The sequence below is a fragment of the Tachypleus tridentatus genome, chromosome 1, assembly GCF_004210375.1.
Source record: "Tachypleus tridentatus isolate NWPU-2018 chromosome 1, ASM421037v1, whole genome shotgun sequence".
NCBI classification, from domain to species: Eukaryota; Metazoa; Arthropoda; class Merostomata; order Xiphosura; family Limulidae; genus Tachypleus; species Tachypleus tridentatus.
The window spans coordinates 165769225-165784980 of NC_134825.1; the positions used below are offsets into that span (position 1 = coordinate 165769225).

The 15756-nt window shown below is 35.3% G+C and overlaps 1 protein-coding gene across 1 annotated transcript in view; it reads right to left on the reverse strand.

Moving 5' to 3' along the window:
- The window catches only part of LOC143229745 (sprouty-related, EVH1 domain-containing protein 1-like), a 66715-nt gene extending 51169 nt beyond the window's left edge, over positions 1-15546 (reverse strand). The window contains exon 1 of the mRNA XM_076462509.1: positions 15394-15546. The gene's annotated coding sequence lies outside the window, so the exon portion shown is untranslated. The remainder of the gene's footprint in view (positions 1-15393) is intronic.
- Between the last annotated feature and the right edge of the window lie 210 nt (positions 15547-15756).

Genomic DNA, 15756 nt, shown 5'->3' on the forward strand with positions numbered 1-15756 from the left:
TATATAGATTTATGTATATATATAAACTTTAGCTCGTGTGTCGTTTCGCCTTTTCCGACTTATCGTTTTCATTAATAACTTCAATAACGAATTGTAATTCAACTAACAATTCACAAACACGTTCCCTATATTGACTCCCAAATATTTACGAATTAACTGTATTTTGTATAACCTTCTATGAACTACTTTCTGTCTTAGAAAGTGGGTTTTTTGGAAGGTTTGTGTTTTGCGATTTTATGTCCTCTTTTGGATTTTAGCCACTCTTTTCTATCAGAGTCTAACCCTAATAAGAACTTTATGTGATTGTCTTGTGCTGTAGACGGTCGATGTAATAATTGTTTTGCAGAACGTATTTTATTTAAGATTTCCACAGCCGTTCTTCTCTGAATTTACAAGCATCGATACCTCACCTTAATTTTTGATATAAAAAGAAACTGACCGAATACTATTACGTAGATAAGTCCACTTTCACCTTTAGCATCATTTCACAAATTTCCTGCATTGTTACTTAACCTGCAAATTCTAATATTATTCATCAACTGCCTTATAAAATTTGACTCAGATAATCTAAGAATTTGGCAATTTTGTTTTTTTTTATGTCTGTCTATCTTTAATTTGCAGTTAAGCTGATATTATTTCGTGCTAAAAACACAATAGTAGCCAGAAATTATATTGTTAGTACATGTATCCGTAACTTCTTTTTTAACTTGAGCCTTGAAGTTCTTTGAAATCATAAAATGTTACTCTATTATTTAAGCGAAAAGTTGTAGAATGGTCTAGCTGTGCTGTACCCATTGCAAGGATCGAACCATCGATTTACATTTTATAAGCCCCCTAGTTCATCGCTTAAAAAACGAATTGCCCAAAGTGGTATATATTTGGACTTACAACGTTAGATACCGAATTTGGATACCCATTTTAAGAAGAGCACAGATAGCCCATTGTCTGGCTTTGTGCTTAACTACAAACAAACGAACAAAATAAAACGATTTTTTTTTTCTGCTTACAAAGAGAAAACTATTATAAAATTTCGTTTTTAATTTATTAGCTTGTTTGATCTGTTGAATTTTGCACAGAACCTTTCATAGATTATCTGCTGTAGCCGTCCTTAACGTTGACGTAGAGGGACAGTATATAGTCAACACCACCCACCGTCATCGAATAATGGACTTTCTTGTCACAAACGTTCTCACGGCTGAAAGGACGTGGAAACTCATTGAAGAGTTTCGACCCCACGGCTTGTAGTTTGCGAGTTAAGCATCCTATTTAACAGGCCATACAAAGTTAACAAATATGTATCTTTGTTTGAACGTGCATTGATGAAACTGAAGATATTTGAAAGTATTTGACAAAACCTTTATCCTCATTCCCTCTAACGAGGACTTGTTATTAAAACAATTTCTGCAAATGTAAAGATACTTTGAGTAACAGTTGTTCCTAGCCTGCTTATACTAAAATGCTACGGATTTCGAGGCACGCATTAGTTGTTAATATGTTCTTACTCATTCCAAGTAGTCTATTTGCTCCAAGTGTCCCTAATTTTGAACTGATAAACCAAAGGGTAGACAGCTACCCAACAGCGATCACAGTCAATTCTTGGATTACCCTAATCGAGCAGCGGAATTTGACTGTCTGTACGAACGAATCTACAGTTCTAAAATGCAAGAAAGAGACGCGAGCCATGTAACCCTTGGATTAATGGGACTCCTTAACCACTTAGGCCTCTACCGCACTTCCAAGTAGCTTTGTTAAAACATATATATAAAACTTATGTATAGAAATAACTTAAGAGCGAGGTAAGAATGATATATGTTACAGCAAATAATAGTGCGTGTGACAAGTCTTTGCGTTCTTTGTATTCACGATTTAATGGCTTCTCATTTTTGTACCAGTTTGCTCAGTTACATTCATAAAGTTGTTTCACAAAACGCCATCTATTGGGTTTTTGATGGACTATTAAATCGATTCTTCCACGTACCAGGAGATGTAGGTATAATCTTCATTTTATTTGTTTTAAGAAATACAGAAAAAGTTTCGAAGAAAATAAAATTACATTACTCTGTGAGTTTCTTTTAGCACAAAGTTACAGACTGGAATATTTTCACTTCTGTTTTACCGCGAGAAATTGAGCTACGGGTTTTAGTACTCTAAACTTCCTAAGAAATTCAGTTATAGTCTGGTAATACATTTTTTAGAAAATAATGTATATATAATACTACATATTTTGTTTATTTCAAAAAAATCTGCTAAAAGCTATATAAAGGGCCATTTGTGGGTAGCTTTTGCTAGTTTCGAATTTGTAGACTGAATGGAAGTCGTCTAATGAACAGAACCCTCCGCCAGCTGTATTCAAATAATTTTGGCTTGTCATAAATATTTTGGCTGCTCGTCTTAAGGCTGAGTTTATTAACATCTGAAACACTTTTCTTTTTGGTTTAAGTGCAACGACTCAATGTGACTCAAACTTTTAAATCACTAAATGTTAGCTCATATTTGACTGAAGATTATCTTGTGATATACTTTGTATTTTGTAGCATACTGAGCGATGAGACACGTCTTCGAACATATAACGCTAAAATCAGAGACTCGGTTACTTTTGGAGGACACACAGATAGCCCAATGTGGCTTTGCTATAAGAAAACATGTGTATATGGAGCATCAATGACTCATAACTTTAATAATTAGGCCACACGAGAACCTGTTTACCAAGAAATAACTATAACAACAGTGTGTGTTTTCTCATAGCATAGTCACATCGGGCTATCTGCTCAGTACATGGAAAGGAATCGAACCCCTGATTTTAGCGTTGTAAATCCGTAGACTACCGCTGCACTAGCTGAGGGCATAACAATAGTGAAAATGCTGTTTAATGAAATGAATATTAGAGACGTTAAAACACATCTATACATAAATTTAGCCTGATTAAATGGGGAGATTTGATCTTCGCTCTTATAGCATAATCATGGTTTCAAAGGGGGGAGGTCCAGCATGGCCAGGTGGTTAAGGCTTTCGACTCGCAATTTGCGGGTCGTGGGGTTCAAATCCTCATCCCACCAAACATGTTCGCCCTTTCATTCGTCGGGACGTTAGGTGACGGTCAATCCTACTGTTCGTTAGTAAAATAGTAGCTCAAGAGTTGAAAGTGGGTTGTGATGACTAGCCGCCTTCTCTCTAGCCTCACACTGATAAATTAGAGACGACTAGCGCAGATAGCCCTTTTGTAGCTTTGCGCCAAACTAAAAACAACAAAAGTGCGGAAGGCGTTTTTGCGGGCTAGTGGGATCTGAACCAGGATCACTCACATTCATAAGTCGAAAACAATAACCATCATTGGAGTCATGTACCTATAGACCAAGAAATCTTGAGAAAAAAAGTAAACTTTAGTCTGAATTAGACGAATATAAGAAACTTTCACATTGTTGATGTATGAACTGAATAGTCTGAAATAATTACGTAGATGAAATAGACGTTAACATTAATTTAACTATTGTATTAAAGCTTGGCGAAAAATTGTATCGATTTATCAACTGTCTTCAGTCACGATAATTTCATGTTTATGTTAAAATTCAATTTACAACAAGTAAGAATATCCCAAGTATAAATAACAAACAATTTACAAGTAAGAATATCCCAAGTATAAACAACCAACGATTTACAACGTGTAAGAATATTCTATATATAAACAACAAACAATTTACATGTAAGAATATCTCAAACACAAACAACAAACGATTTACAACGTGTAAGAATATTCTATATATAAACAACAAACAATTTACATGTAAGAATATCCCAAACACAAACAACAAACGATTTACAACGTGTAAAAATATTCTATATATAAACAACATACAATTTACATGCAAGTATATCCCAAACACAAACAACAAACGATGTACAACGTGTAAGAATATTCCAAGTTTAAAGAACAAAGGGGTTTATGTACTTGCTAAATAATTGGGTACTCACACTAAAAAACAGCCAGAGATGTTAATCATAGGGCATAAAAATAAGAAACGATTTAAACGGTTACTACAAACATTAATTACTGATATTATAAACATCGCATTTCTACAAAAATAATGATAAAATGCTATTATTAGGTAGGCTAACTTACACGTGAATCGCTTGTTTCGTGATATATTAGGTTGAGGAGTAATTCGTGAGCGTTTTTAAATAATTTCATTCAAGCATTACATGCAAGACTATACAATACTTCAATGCATGAACACATTACACCCAAAACATTTATTATGATACTTTATTTCATGTAATACCTAGGTATATAGTATGTATTGTTTGAAACGAAATTGCAAGAAATTAAATGCGAAAAGCAGATGGTGTCGAAAATGCTCGATTTTGTCCACTTGACATTCCATTTAATGAGTGTGTGTTTTCTTATAGCAAAGCCACATAGGGCTATCTGCTCAGCCCACCGTCCATTTAATGAGCTGAAAATGAAAGCAAAAATTAAAGACATATGAAAATCAAACACACCATCTATTAGAGCAAAAAATTATCTACCAAATGACATGAAATATTTTGCGAAAGCGTTTCATTTATGAATATATTTTGTTAACTTGAAAAAAACGCTAACGAATTATTCCTCAACCCAATATTTAACTACACAACAGATTTCTTAACCTGTAGATAAAGACACATGTGTGAACGTTTTTGCGCAACCTCGCTGTGGTACACATCAGACAGTTTTACAGGCGTTTTTATACCTCAAAATATATTAATTATTATTTTAGGCAGGATGAGATACAAAGGGTAAAAATAAAATAAAAAATGCAAACAGAGATAAGTTATTTATAATAAAATAAGGTAAAACTGTTGTTACTGGGGATTCTTTTTGGGACTGCTTCAGCAACAGGCACATCCTTTATCTACATCTTTAGTGGATAGAAGAGTCATTCACAAAACACGATAGTGACGCAGTAACGTTCATTGATCTTGGTTGGTTTGTAGGAGTGAATGAATGTAACACATTAACCACAAGAGGGCACAACCATCTCGGTTAGTTTTTCATAATGTAAAATTAATGAGAGCCCGAGGTCGCTGTTGCAGCTGTGCTTCTTTTATCGATCAAACGCACGTCGGGAAAAGGGAAGATCGAACTGAGTTCAACAACTGATTCATTTATGGAGAAAATTTTCAAGAATGAATGAAAAACGCCCTCAAATAGGAAAAAAAAAGAAACAACGATGTTTTTAAAATTTTATTACGGATTTGATTTTAAGCCTCGATAGTTCAGAGATTTTATCGAAATTATGAAGTTTGGTGAATAGTCATGAAATGAAATAGGAACAACTATAAGGGAAGAACAAGACAGAATTGTAGGAAGGAACTTTAAAAATAAACAATAATACCTTAGGATGAATAATGTGGAATTTGAAAACTAACTTTTTCGTTCTTTTGTATTTGTGTTTTGACTTGTAAGAAATAAGAAATAAATAAACTATTTTGCGCAGAAAATATTTAACTTCTGAGTTTTAATTCTCTGATGTCATGGGTTTAATGATCTTTTGTAAAACGCAGTTCAAAAATAAGACACCAGTTCTCGCGTGGTTTTACACCACTTTCATTTTTTTTCGATATCTACAACACCATTGGACCAAGGTATATTTACGTCATATAAGAGGGATGTGGTAATGATACCTGTTTTTCATCTAAGCGCCGTTAAACAGGTTGGTATCGATTTTAGCCTATAGCTTATGTAACCAGTTAGACGTTTCTCCTGACGTCTTATGACGTCACAAATTAATCTATTCAGTTTGAAGTCACTGAGAAAAACGCAGAAATTTTGCTAAGCGAAATCCATAAAATTCTCAGTACGTATCAAGCGGCCTGTCAGAAATAATCTATTTGATAACTCGATTCCCAAAATAACACTGAACCTGGCGATTATTTTGAGTATATATTTATATAACACCGTGAAGACCTGATCATTGATTTCTTAAAGGGTATAAAAGTTCCCCGCTGGTACAGCGGTAAGTATATGGATTTAAAACGCTAAAATTAGGGGCTTGATTCCACTTGGTGAACTCAGTAGATAGCCTGATGTGGCTTCACCATAAGAAAACACAAACAAAGGGCATATAAAGCTGGCAGTATTTTAATTTGAAAATAATGTCATTTTGTAAGAATAAACTTTTGCAAAAAATAACATACTGGTTTACTTCGTGTAACATATCTATAACCAACACTTCTGTTTGTCCTTTTCTTGGTGGTAAAGCAACATGAAATAACTATATACTTCCAACCTGACATGGCCAGGTGGTTAAGGCACTCGACTCGTAATCTGAGGGTCACGGGTTCGAATCCCCATCACACCAAACATGTTCGTCCTTTCAATCGTGGGGGCGTTATAATGCAACCATCAATTCCACTATCATTGGTAAAAGAGTAGCTCAAGAGTTGGCGGTGGGTGGTGATGACTCGCTGCCTTCCCTCTAGTCTTACACTGCTAAATTAGGACGGCTAGCGCAGATAGCCCTAGTGTAGCTTCACGCGAAATTCAAAACAAACTCAACCATCGGTCGTAACGTGGGTTTGATGATTCTACCGTTTCTATTTCTGTAGACTTCTAGAACGTTCTGTTACAAATTTGATCAGTTCTAAATTTGCACACTTTAGGGTTAGTTTAGCGCACGTCAACATCAAAAGCATCAGTAAAAATCCACCAGTTAAATACAGGTGCGCCATCTATCTGGCATTTATATACCCTCGTGCTGTGTTGGCTACCGCCTATGGTGTTTTTCTTGGATCATCAGCGTGGGAGTACACGGAGGCCGCTGTTAATAACTAGGAACGGATTATGGCAAATAGCGTCACGTGCATGTTTTTCGGTTCTACCATCCATTTCGAACTAAAGGTCGAATATGAGAAGATTCTAAGTTATCGCTCTCTGATCGTTTGGTTTCTTCATTTCTTATTATCGTAATCGGAAGAAGGAATAGCTTTTCGTTTGATTCATTGTCTTGTCTCACTGCTATTAACACTAGCAGAAACTTATCGATGTTTCTAGAAACTCAATAATACGTTCAGAAATTTTAATATTTTCATATTAAAGATATTCGCTATAAACACTGCGAGTGCTAATTTTCATACCGTAGAAAGCATTTTCCAGTCTATAACATTAGTTAATCCAATGAATCAAAGAGGGCACTATTTTCATTTTAACGGTCAGACGATATGGTTAAATATTCGATATTTTCAGTGTTGTTCTTTGAAATTCAATTTTATGTGAATTTCATTTGTACATATTGCTTGTATTTTATAATAATTTTTATCAGCTTATCTTAGAAATATTTTTCATTGTCATTATTCACTATTTTTTTTCCTGTGGCTCATCGCTAAGTCTGAGGGTTCATAGCGTTAAAAATAGGGTTTGGTTACTCGCAGTGGTCAGAGCACGCACGTTCGGTTATGTAGCTTTGCACATGACAACAAATCATTTTCCAAAACGTATTACACACATTAGACTGGTTTGTTTTGAATTTCGCGCGAAGCTACACGAGGGCTATCTGCGCTAGCCGTCCCTAATTTAACAGTGCGAGACTAGAGGGAAGGCAGTTAGTCATCAGCACCCACCGCCAACTCTTGTGCTACTCTTTTTAACCAACGATTGATTGGATTAACCGTAATATTATTAGGCCCTCACGGCGGAAAGGACGAGAATGTTTGATGTAAAAGGGATTCAAACCTGCGACCCTCAGATTACGAGTTGAGCTCCTTAACCACCTAGCCATGCTGGGCCTACACATTAGATGAGGGTGTGAAAGACAAACTCAAGCCAGAGTATGGTACATAGGAGTACAAATTAATATGGCTCCGAGACAATACAATAACATTTTAAAAAAGTAATTATACACACAAACTAAAGGGAATGATTTTATTTTGTCGACCGTGATAGAGTTTCGTTGAATTCCTTTCTGTTTTTTGTTGTGTTTTTTTTTTTTTTTTTTTTGCAGTGTATATTCACGTTCCTTTTGTCGCAGACAGACTGTAAACAGCTTATCACGAACAAACAAACGAGATACACACACTTGTACAGGTAGCTAACGTGCATGACGTCAGCAAAAGGCCCAAGAGACCCACCAACGCTTTGTCGCAATGCTGCACTAACATTAACTAAAGATTCGTAAGGAAAAAGCTTTATTGGTGTTGTTGTCATGGTACATAGCAGCGAGGAAAAAAAAAGTTTTAGTTGTGACGTCTTAAAGAAAAGAATCTTATTTTCACACCAAATGTTTGAGATTGATATACATTTAAACAACTACTTCGTTTTACAATATCTATGTATTTTGTTTGAACAGTTTTCCAGTAATTTAAATAAAATGTATAATATATTTATTTTACTGTATTAGTCTAAAACGTGCCGTTAAGTGACCGAACAGGTTAACGTATTCGACAAAACTAAGACTTTACTTGCCGAAGTCCCTAACTGCGAACAGCAACAGATAGAAAACAACCAAACTACAACACTCTACCACTCGCTATCTACGCTAAGGGGATTGACTGTCACTCTTATAACACATAAACAGCTTAAATTGCGGGGAATAGTTTATGGCACGAATTCGAACGTGGATCCCCCAGCTTGGAAATTCAAAATTCTACGGTTGTAGTTATAAGGAAAATGACATAAACATTTTTACTTGTGAAGTACAAGCATCACGTTTTCATTACCAACAAAGTGATTGCATGATTTAATTGGGAAACACCGCTTGTTTCGCGTGTTCGTTACCTATTTCATTTGTGTGAAAAATTCAGACTTTGGAAGGATATTTAAACTCATTTCAAAATGAATTATATTTTTATCTTATAAATGCTATACATGGTTTAAAAGGAAGAAATGTAACTAATAAATCGAGGTTCTAATCACTTCGTAGTTGAGTTGTTACAAAAGACTTGTCAAAGATTCTAGGTACATTACAGTGGAGATTCTACAAAGTGCATAGCGAACGTTTCATAAATAGCGTTAGCATAAATACTACAAATAGCATAGCGGATATAATACAAATAACACAGCGGAGATACTACAAACAGCACAGCAGAGATAATACAAATAACAGCGGAGATAACACAGATAACACAGCGGAAATAATAAATATATTACAAGGAAGGTACTGTAAACAGCACAGAGGAAATAACGCAAAAGGCTTAGCAGAGCTTCCACAAACAGCTGACAGGTTTTGTTGAAAATTATTCGTGTTCTATAAAGAATGATGTACACTTGGAACTATTTACTTGATTAACAAATGTGTATTCACTTTACGAGCGAAAAATGGCGATATCTGGTTTAGACGACTTATCCCGACGAATTGTCTACACACCCGCCATTTTACGTTGACATCAGATTCGAACTCCACGTTTAAGTGGACATAAGTTCATTGAAGGTACGAGAAAGATTTGGACGGGAATACAGCTTGTTTGATCGCCTTGTAAACAGCTGTTGGTTTCCAACTGCCACTGAAAAGTTCTGAGTTTTCGACTCTTTCCAAGAGTTGTTATGATCTTTTTGTGTTGATGGCTGTGTATCGCAACTGCAGCCGTCATCTTGCGGGTAAAGACGTTGTTTTATGACTAGTGTCATCTTGTAATCCATACTGTTCTATATTCTTTGTGCGAATGATTCCGCATTCAAGAACACTCGTATCTCGTTTTTGGAATGTTCTACGTTGTTTATGTATTTCACTACATGAATACTCTTCTTGAGAAAGAACCGTATTTGGTAAGGTCATATGATGCTCGAATCAACTCGAATTTAACGTAATAATTCGAAGAACTCGGAGACGAGTCATTCAATGGACGAGGGCCAATGCCAAAATTCCCGATCGTAAAATAGCACAAGAAGAAATATTAAAATTACCTTATTTGCAATGAATACCTTATGTTAAAATGAAATAACTGTACTAAACAAAAGCAATCTACAATATTAATAAGTGTAAGTGGTTGTTACCAGCCTATTGCTTCTCTGTGATTGGTGGTTCAGGATGCGGGAAAGCACAACGTTACTTAGGCTGAGAAGTGACAAACGTACAGCAGTGATTCTCCACAGTTGGGAAGAGTTTAGCCGATATTACATTTCTATGATATTTGAATAAATACATTGAATGTACTTCTTACATTCATCCAGCCGTATACTAATGTGGCGGTTAGAATGGTCGCGAATTCGCTGTGAACCAAATACGTAAATGCTACACTTGTTGCATACGATGTCCTGAGTTCGTAAACTTTCTACAATTTTCACGAAATCACGATTCTTCACGGCTGCAACTCGTAATAACTAACTAACTGATGTTAAACCGAGACATAATGTTCAGTTGTTAACTTCTAGCAGAAAAACCTGACTTGTAAACGACTTAACGTGATAACAAATCACTGTTCACTTGTAAATCTGGCTCACACAAAACCAGTTGTTCGTGAACACTGATGATGTATACCGAACCTATCGTGAACACTGATGATGTATACCAAACCTACGTTCTCACTATGACTGTCTTACCCCAGGTGGACTGGTGAGTCCTAGAATGTGGCGAAAGATCTCATCGGCATTGAAAGGACAGATGAAGCATTTTTAACGCAATATAGCATATTTTGCTTTCATTTGACTCATGAATTCTTAAAATAAGTGAATATGAGTGCTCTTTGTCAACATGTATAATTTACAGTCAAGTAAATGAAATAACAGTATTTTTATTAAATAAACTAATGTTTTATATTGCGTGCGTTACGTTTTACGTTTCAAGATAATAACTCTATTTTTATGACAAGTTATGGTCAACAGAGTCAGCACTGAGCTGTTGCACTCTCCACTCCCAGTGACACAGTGGCACGTCTTCGGACTAGACAGAGCATAGACTGTGTTGCCTTGTGTTTAATTACGAACAAAGTGAGTTGTTACAGTCCAAGTACTCTCAGCTCTTGTCTATTTGTTTTCCTGTTCTGATCTGTTTGTTGGAAACATACGAAATCTATAACATCGATATAATACAGTCACATCTTAAGTTAATACAGTTTCCTAAACCGTCTTTCTCTTTACATATGATGTTTTACGAACCTGTCACCATATGAAGAAGTATCGCTGAATTCACTTTCTATTGTTGTTGATAAAATAAAAGGAAACGGTGACGCGTTATTTAAATATGTGTAAAGAAAACTAGTAATTACTGGAAATAATTATTGTTCTTCTAAATACGCATTCGTTTGAATTTCGCGCAAAGCTACACGAGAACTATCTGCGCTAGCCGCCCTTGAATTAGCAGCATAAGACTAGAGGGAAGGCATCTAGTCATCACCACCGACCGCCAACTCTCGAGCTACTCTTTTACCGACAAATAGTAGGGTTGACCGTAATATTATAACGCCCCCACAGCTGAAAGGGCGAGCATGTTTGGTGCGACGGGGATTCAAACCCGCGATCCTCAGATTACGAGTCGAGCGCCCTGATTAACTGGCTTAAGTAAGTGAATGCAATGAATTGGGAAAATAAATAAGTAAAACAAGTTTGATCTAATAAAAATTCATGTCTTAAAATCTTTCTTTTTGTGGGGGGGGGGTTGTATTGTTTTTCTATTCTACATACCATTAATGACCAAACCCCAGAAGTCTGCACTATAAAAGCGTAAGCTTAATAGAGTACTTTTAGTTTCTAGTCACTTTGTCATGAGATGATATCCATAATTTATTAAATAGTTTATCAAAAATATGATTTTGTTGTAAACGTAGCGATTGAAAGTACTTCCATAACAATCGGATATTTTAAGGAATTTATCAGTGAGTCGGACACCATTTTAACACAACTAAAACAATCAAAACTATATATTAACTTTTCGCCTGTTAATTAAAGACTTTTGAAGTCTGTAGATAGACTTTGTTTTGTTTGTAGTTTAAGCACAAAACTGTGCTCTGCCCACAACGAGTATCAGAATCAGGTATATAGTGTTGTAAGTCCGTAGATATTCCGCGGTGCCACTGTAGCGAGTCTTTTCATCTGGACCGTATAATCTGACGGGTATCATGGCTTCAGCAAGCTGAGTAAACAGAGTCGAGTTGACTACGTCACAACTTCAAACTAGCAGTCACCAAAACCCAAAAGACCAGTGGGAAGAGATACAAAACCTAGACTAGCAACAACTGGAGGAGTGGTACATTTCAGGTTATGTTTGCAGTGAGACTATAGCAGATATTGGATGTATAACACAATGCAACAAAAATAAACATATTTTCTAAAATATGATAAGTAAAAGAAGTGTTTTGATAATATGGAAATACCACAAATATCCATTTCTTAAATAAGCAGTCTGCTTTGTAGGAAGGGAAAAAGCTACTTTAGCAGACAAGAAGGTGAATGGCTAAAAGTGGCGAAATAAAAAGAATAACATCAATATGTACCATTATAATTGTGTATACCATTCTATTCAATAAAAATTTGAATAGAATGCTTGGACTTGTCACATAAATCAGGTTTCCTAATCTCAACCAGCACCACTGGTACTACTGACACGCTACATGATTAATCCGTAACACCTGTAACACTTAAATTATCTACCATTTCTATCACCATACGGTACAATTCCAAGTTGTAAACCTCAACCTACACCATGAGATACACCAGGTGCCTCGCCTAGCTTCCTTAGAAACATGACCAGGTTATGTATCTCACGTGAACCATAACTCATAGCTTCCTTAGAAACATGACCAGGTTATGTATCTCACGTGAACCATAACTCATACTATCGTTATTTTTACTTTACCTTGTATCACCTCACGAAACAATAGCTTTCAAGACTCAACCCTCACCATCACATGTGCATGTTTATTTAAACTCTCAGGTTTTGTATATTACCTAACCGTGAGGTAAAACAACCAGGCTACATACGTCGCCAACAACAAACCATTGTACTACAAATATATGCATTAATCAGCCACAGGGTTCTTGGTTGCAAGCCTCAGCCAATTTTAAATGCAGGTACATGAGTTTGTAGACCACACTTGTTTTCGTCACAGCAATACTGTATTCTGTTTTAGCTTATATTTTTATTATCGACGTATCGAATATTCTAAATATATCATTAATTTTAATGTTTTAAATACTTTGTAAATATAAGTGTGTTTTTATATTAAGTTATTCATCACCAAGTTTTTGCGTTTTTATTTAGTTTTTAAATCAATGCACAAGCTTTCGACCAAATTATCTGAACCTTCTACAGGTGAATATTATTCATACAATAATAAGAAATTATACTCTTCGTACATAAAATGTTTGAAATAGGATATCATTGCTACTTTAAATAAACCAATATTGCGTTGTTGTAATACGTAACATAAGCGCTTTTGATATAAGAAATATCGCTGTTGTACCAAATATCGTACACCATTATTTGATTCCATAAGGACAATATTGTCGTGCTTTACGTACAACATAATTATTGTTTTATATGAATAATCTTATTACTATAATATCTGCAGGTATATTTGTTATTCTGGCTCAAAATCTAACAGATGTATTATTGTATTTGAAAGTATAAATCCCTTATACAATATGAAGTTGATAATATTAAGCCTTGCGTATGATAGCTATTCCTTACAGCATTTTATCGCCCCCTGCTGATACAGCGGTATGTCTCCGGATTTACAACGCTAAAATCAGGGGTTCGATCCTCCTCAGTGGACTCAGCAGATAGCCTAATGTGGCTTTGCTATAAGAAAACAAACAATACAGCATTTTCAGATATCCGATAACCGATACAGCGTATCTGATAACCGATCTAAAAAGTTAAATAGCCCTAGCTTTGACGAAAATGATATCAAAGTTAGACTAACTGATGTTCTATGTAGCATAAGCTGGTTATTTACCTTGTGAACCGTCTACACTCTAAGTTAGTTCATTTTTGAAAACGAGTTGTTGTTTTTCCTTCAGTACCTGTTGAAATATTCATTTTTCCACAGACATAGTTGAATTTTTCTATATTATTCAATCTTATAGACCGAGAAACAGTAACAAATCATCCAATCTAGCTTTTATTTAACCGATAACGTCCATCGAACAGATAATATATGTTGTTTTAGAAATAACGTTCCCACTACTGCCATGTTTGTTGTATCGTAGCAGGTCTGAATATCTCTCTCTGCATTGCGCGAAACGCGTCGTTAGCAATGGATGTAGCAAATAAAGTGTGGTTGGAACACTATTACTGTCCACACTTCCAATTCTTGAAAAATCCCTGAGAGAGTAGATAAAAATTGTGGTGTTAAAAATATAATAAGCCTTATATTTCAGTATTATGAGAAATATAAATGAAGTATATTACATCAAGTTAAGTTTTAATTTTTCATGTATTTATTAGTTGTTAAACTGTATTAACCTTAGAAAAAAAAGTTGTATGTGTTAAAAATGTTCTGTATGTTATGTTTTTCTCCACGTAGGTGTTAAAATATCACATCTTATTACATGTACAGTACAAAAGATGTGGCTAAACCTGGTATCGTTTTTGTCCAATTTTGATAAAATGTTTTTGTGATCTGGTTAAGTTTTGGCATTTCTCTCGTTAAGTTTGAATGAATTCACAGTACGGAAATAACAGTACGATGCTATATATTCAAAGTATATGAAACAGTATCTTACAAAAGATATGAATGAAACCGTTGTTATAAGTTTTGTTTTATTCATAGTGTAGGTAAAAAAAACAACTGTTCTCACGTCTACGTCTAGTTGTTAGTGTAAAGCTGTGACACTTTACGTCTGCACCTATCGGAATACTGAATGTGAAAATAAAAGTATTTCCATAAGAAAGTGAATTTACCTGTAATTTAAGGTTCATACTCTATTCACTTAGTAGAAGTTTACAGAATCAACTCGGAGTAAACCTCTGTAAACATAGGCTCAAAGAAACGGATGGATGTACATCCGTTCACAGAACGGGGGTTAACAGAACCATCTGGAAAACGTGTTCATAGCACGGAGGTTTACTGTAAACCATTACTTTCACAAAACAGAAAATGACTAAAATAGTTGAGATTCAACCTCTTCGTAATAGGTTTATGGAAACAGGCGGAAATTCATCCGTTCATTGAACAGAGGTTTACAGAATCAGCTGGAAATCTATCCGTTCATTGAACAGAGGTTTACAGAATCAGCTGGAAATCTATCTGTTCATTGAACGGACGTTCACAGAATCAGCTGGAACGCAAGCACTTAATGAAATGCGGTTCACGTATTTCATTTCTATTGTATCTATCCCTAACTTACTGACAGCATACACTTTTTCGTATAAACGTCTACGACTTTTGGTTCGATGTTTTTGTTTTGTAATAAGAACTTTAAAATATCACTTCCGAAAATGTTTAACACATCTTTCTTATGATTACTTTAAATTCGATGCTTACCTTCAGTAACTCAGTCTAGTAGACCACGTTCATAAGGCAAGCTTCGTGTTCTCACTGGCTTATGGAAGTAAATACGTCTGTAACAAATGACCAAAGACTGAAAAACCTAACATATCACTTCAATAAAGCCAGTAAACTCAAAGTTCGAGTTTGTAGCCGCGCGCACTACATTACGTTTAAATAAGGTAGTGATGTCACGTTCCCTAGTCTTGTTACGTCTGTTGCATCGAAGGATACGTAAACATCGTCATAGCAACCGCACAACGTAATAGAACGAGAGATGTTCGTGGAGTTTCTGCTCGAGGTAGATGATGTAGGTGGATTAAAAAATGGCCTAAAGGGCTGTGAACGTGGATATACTGT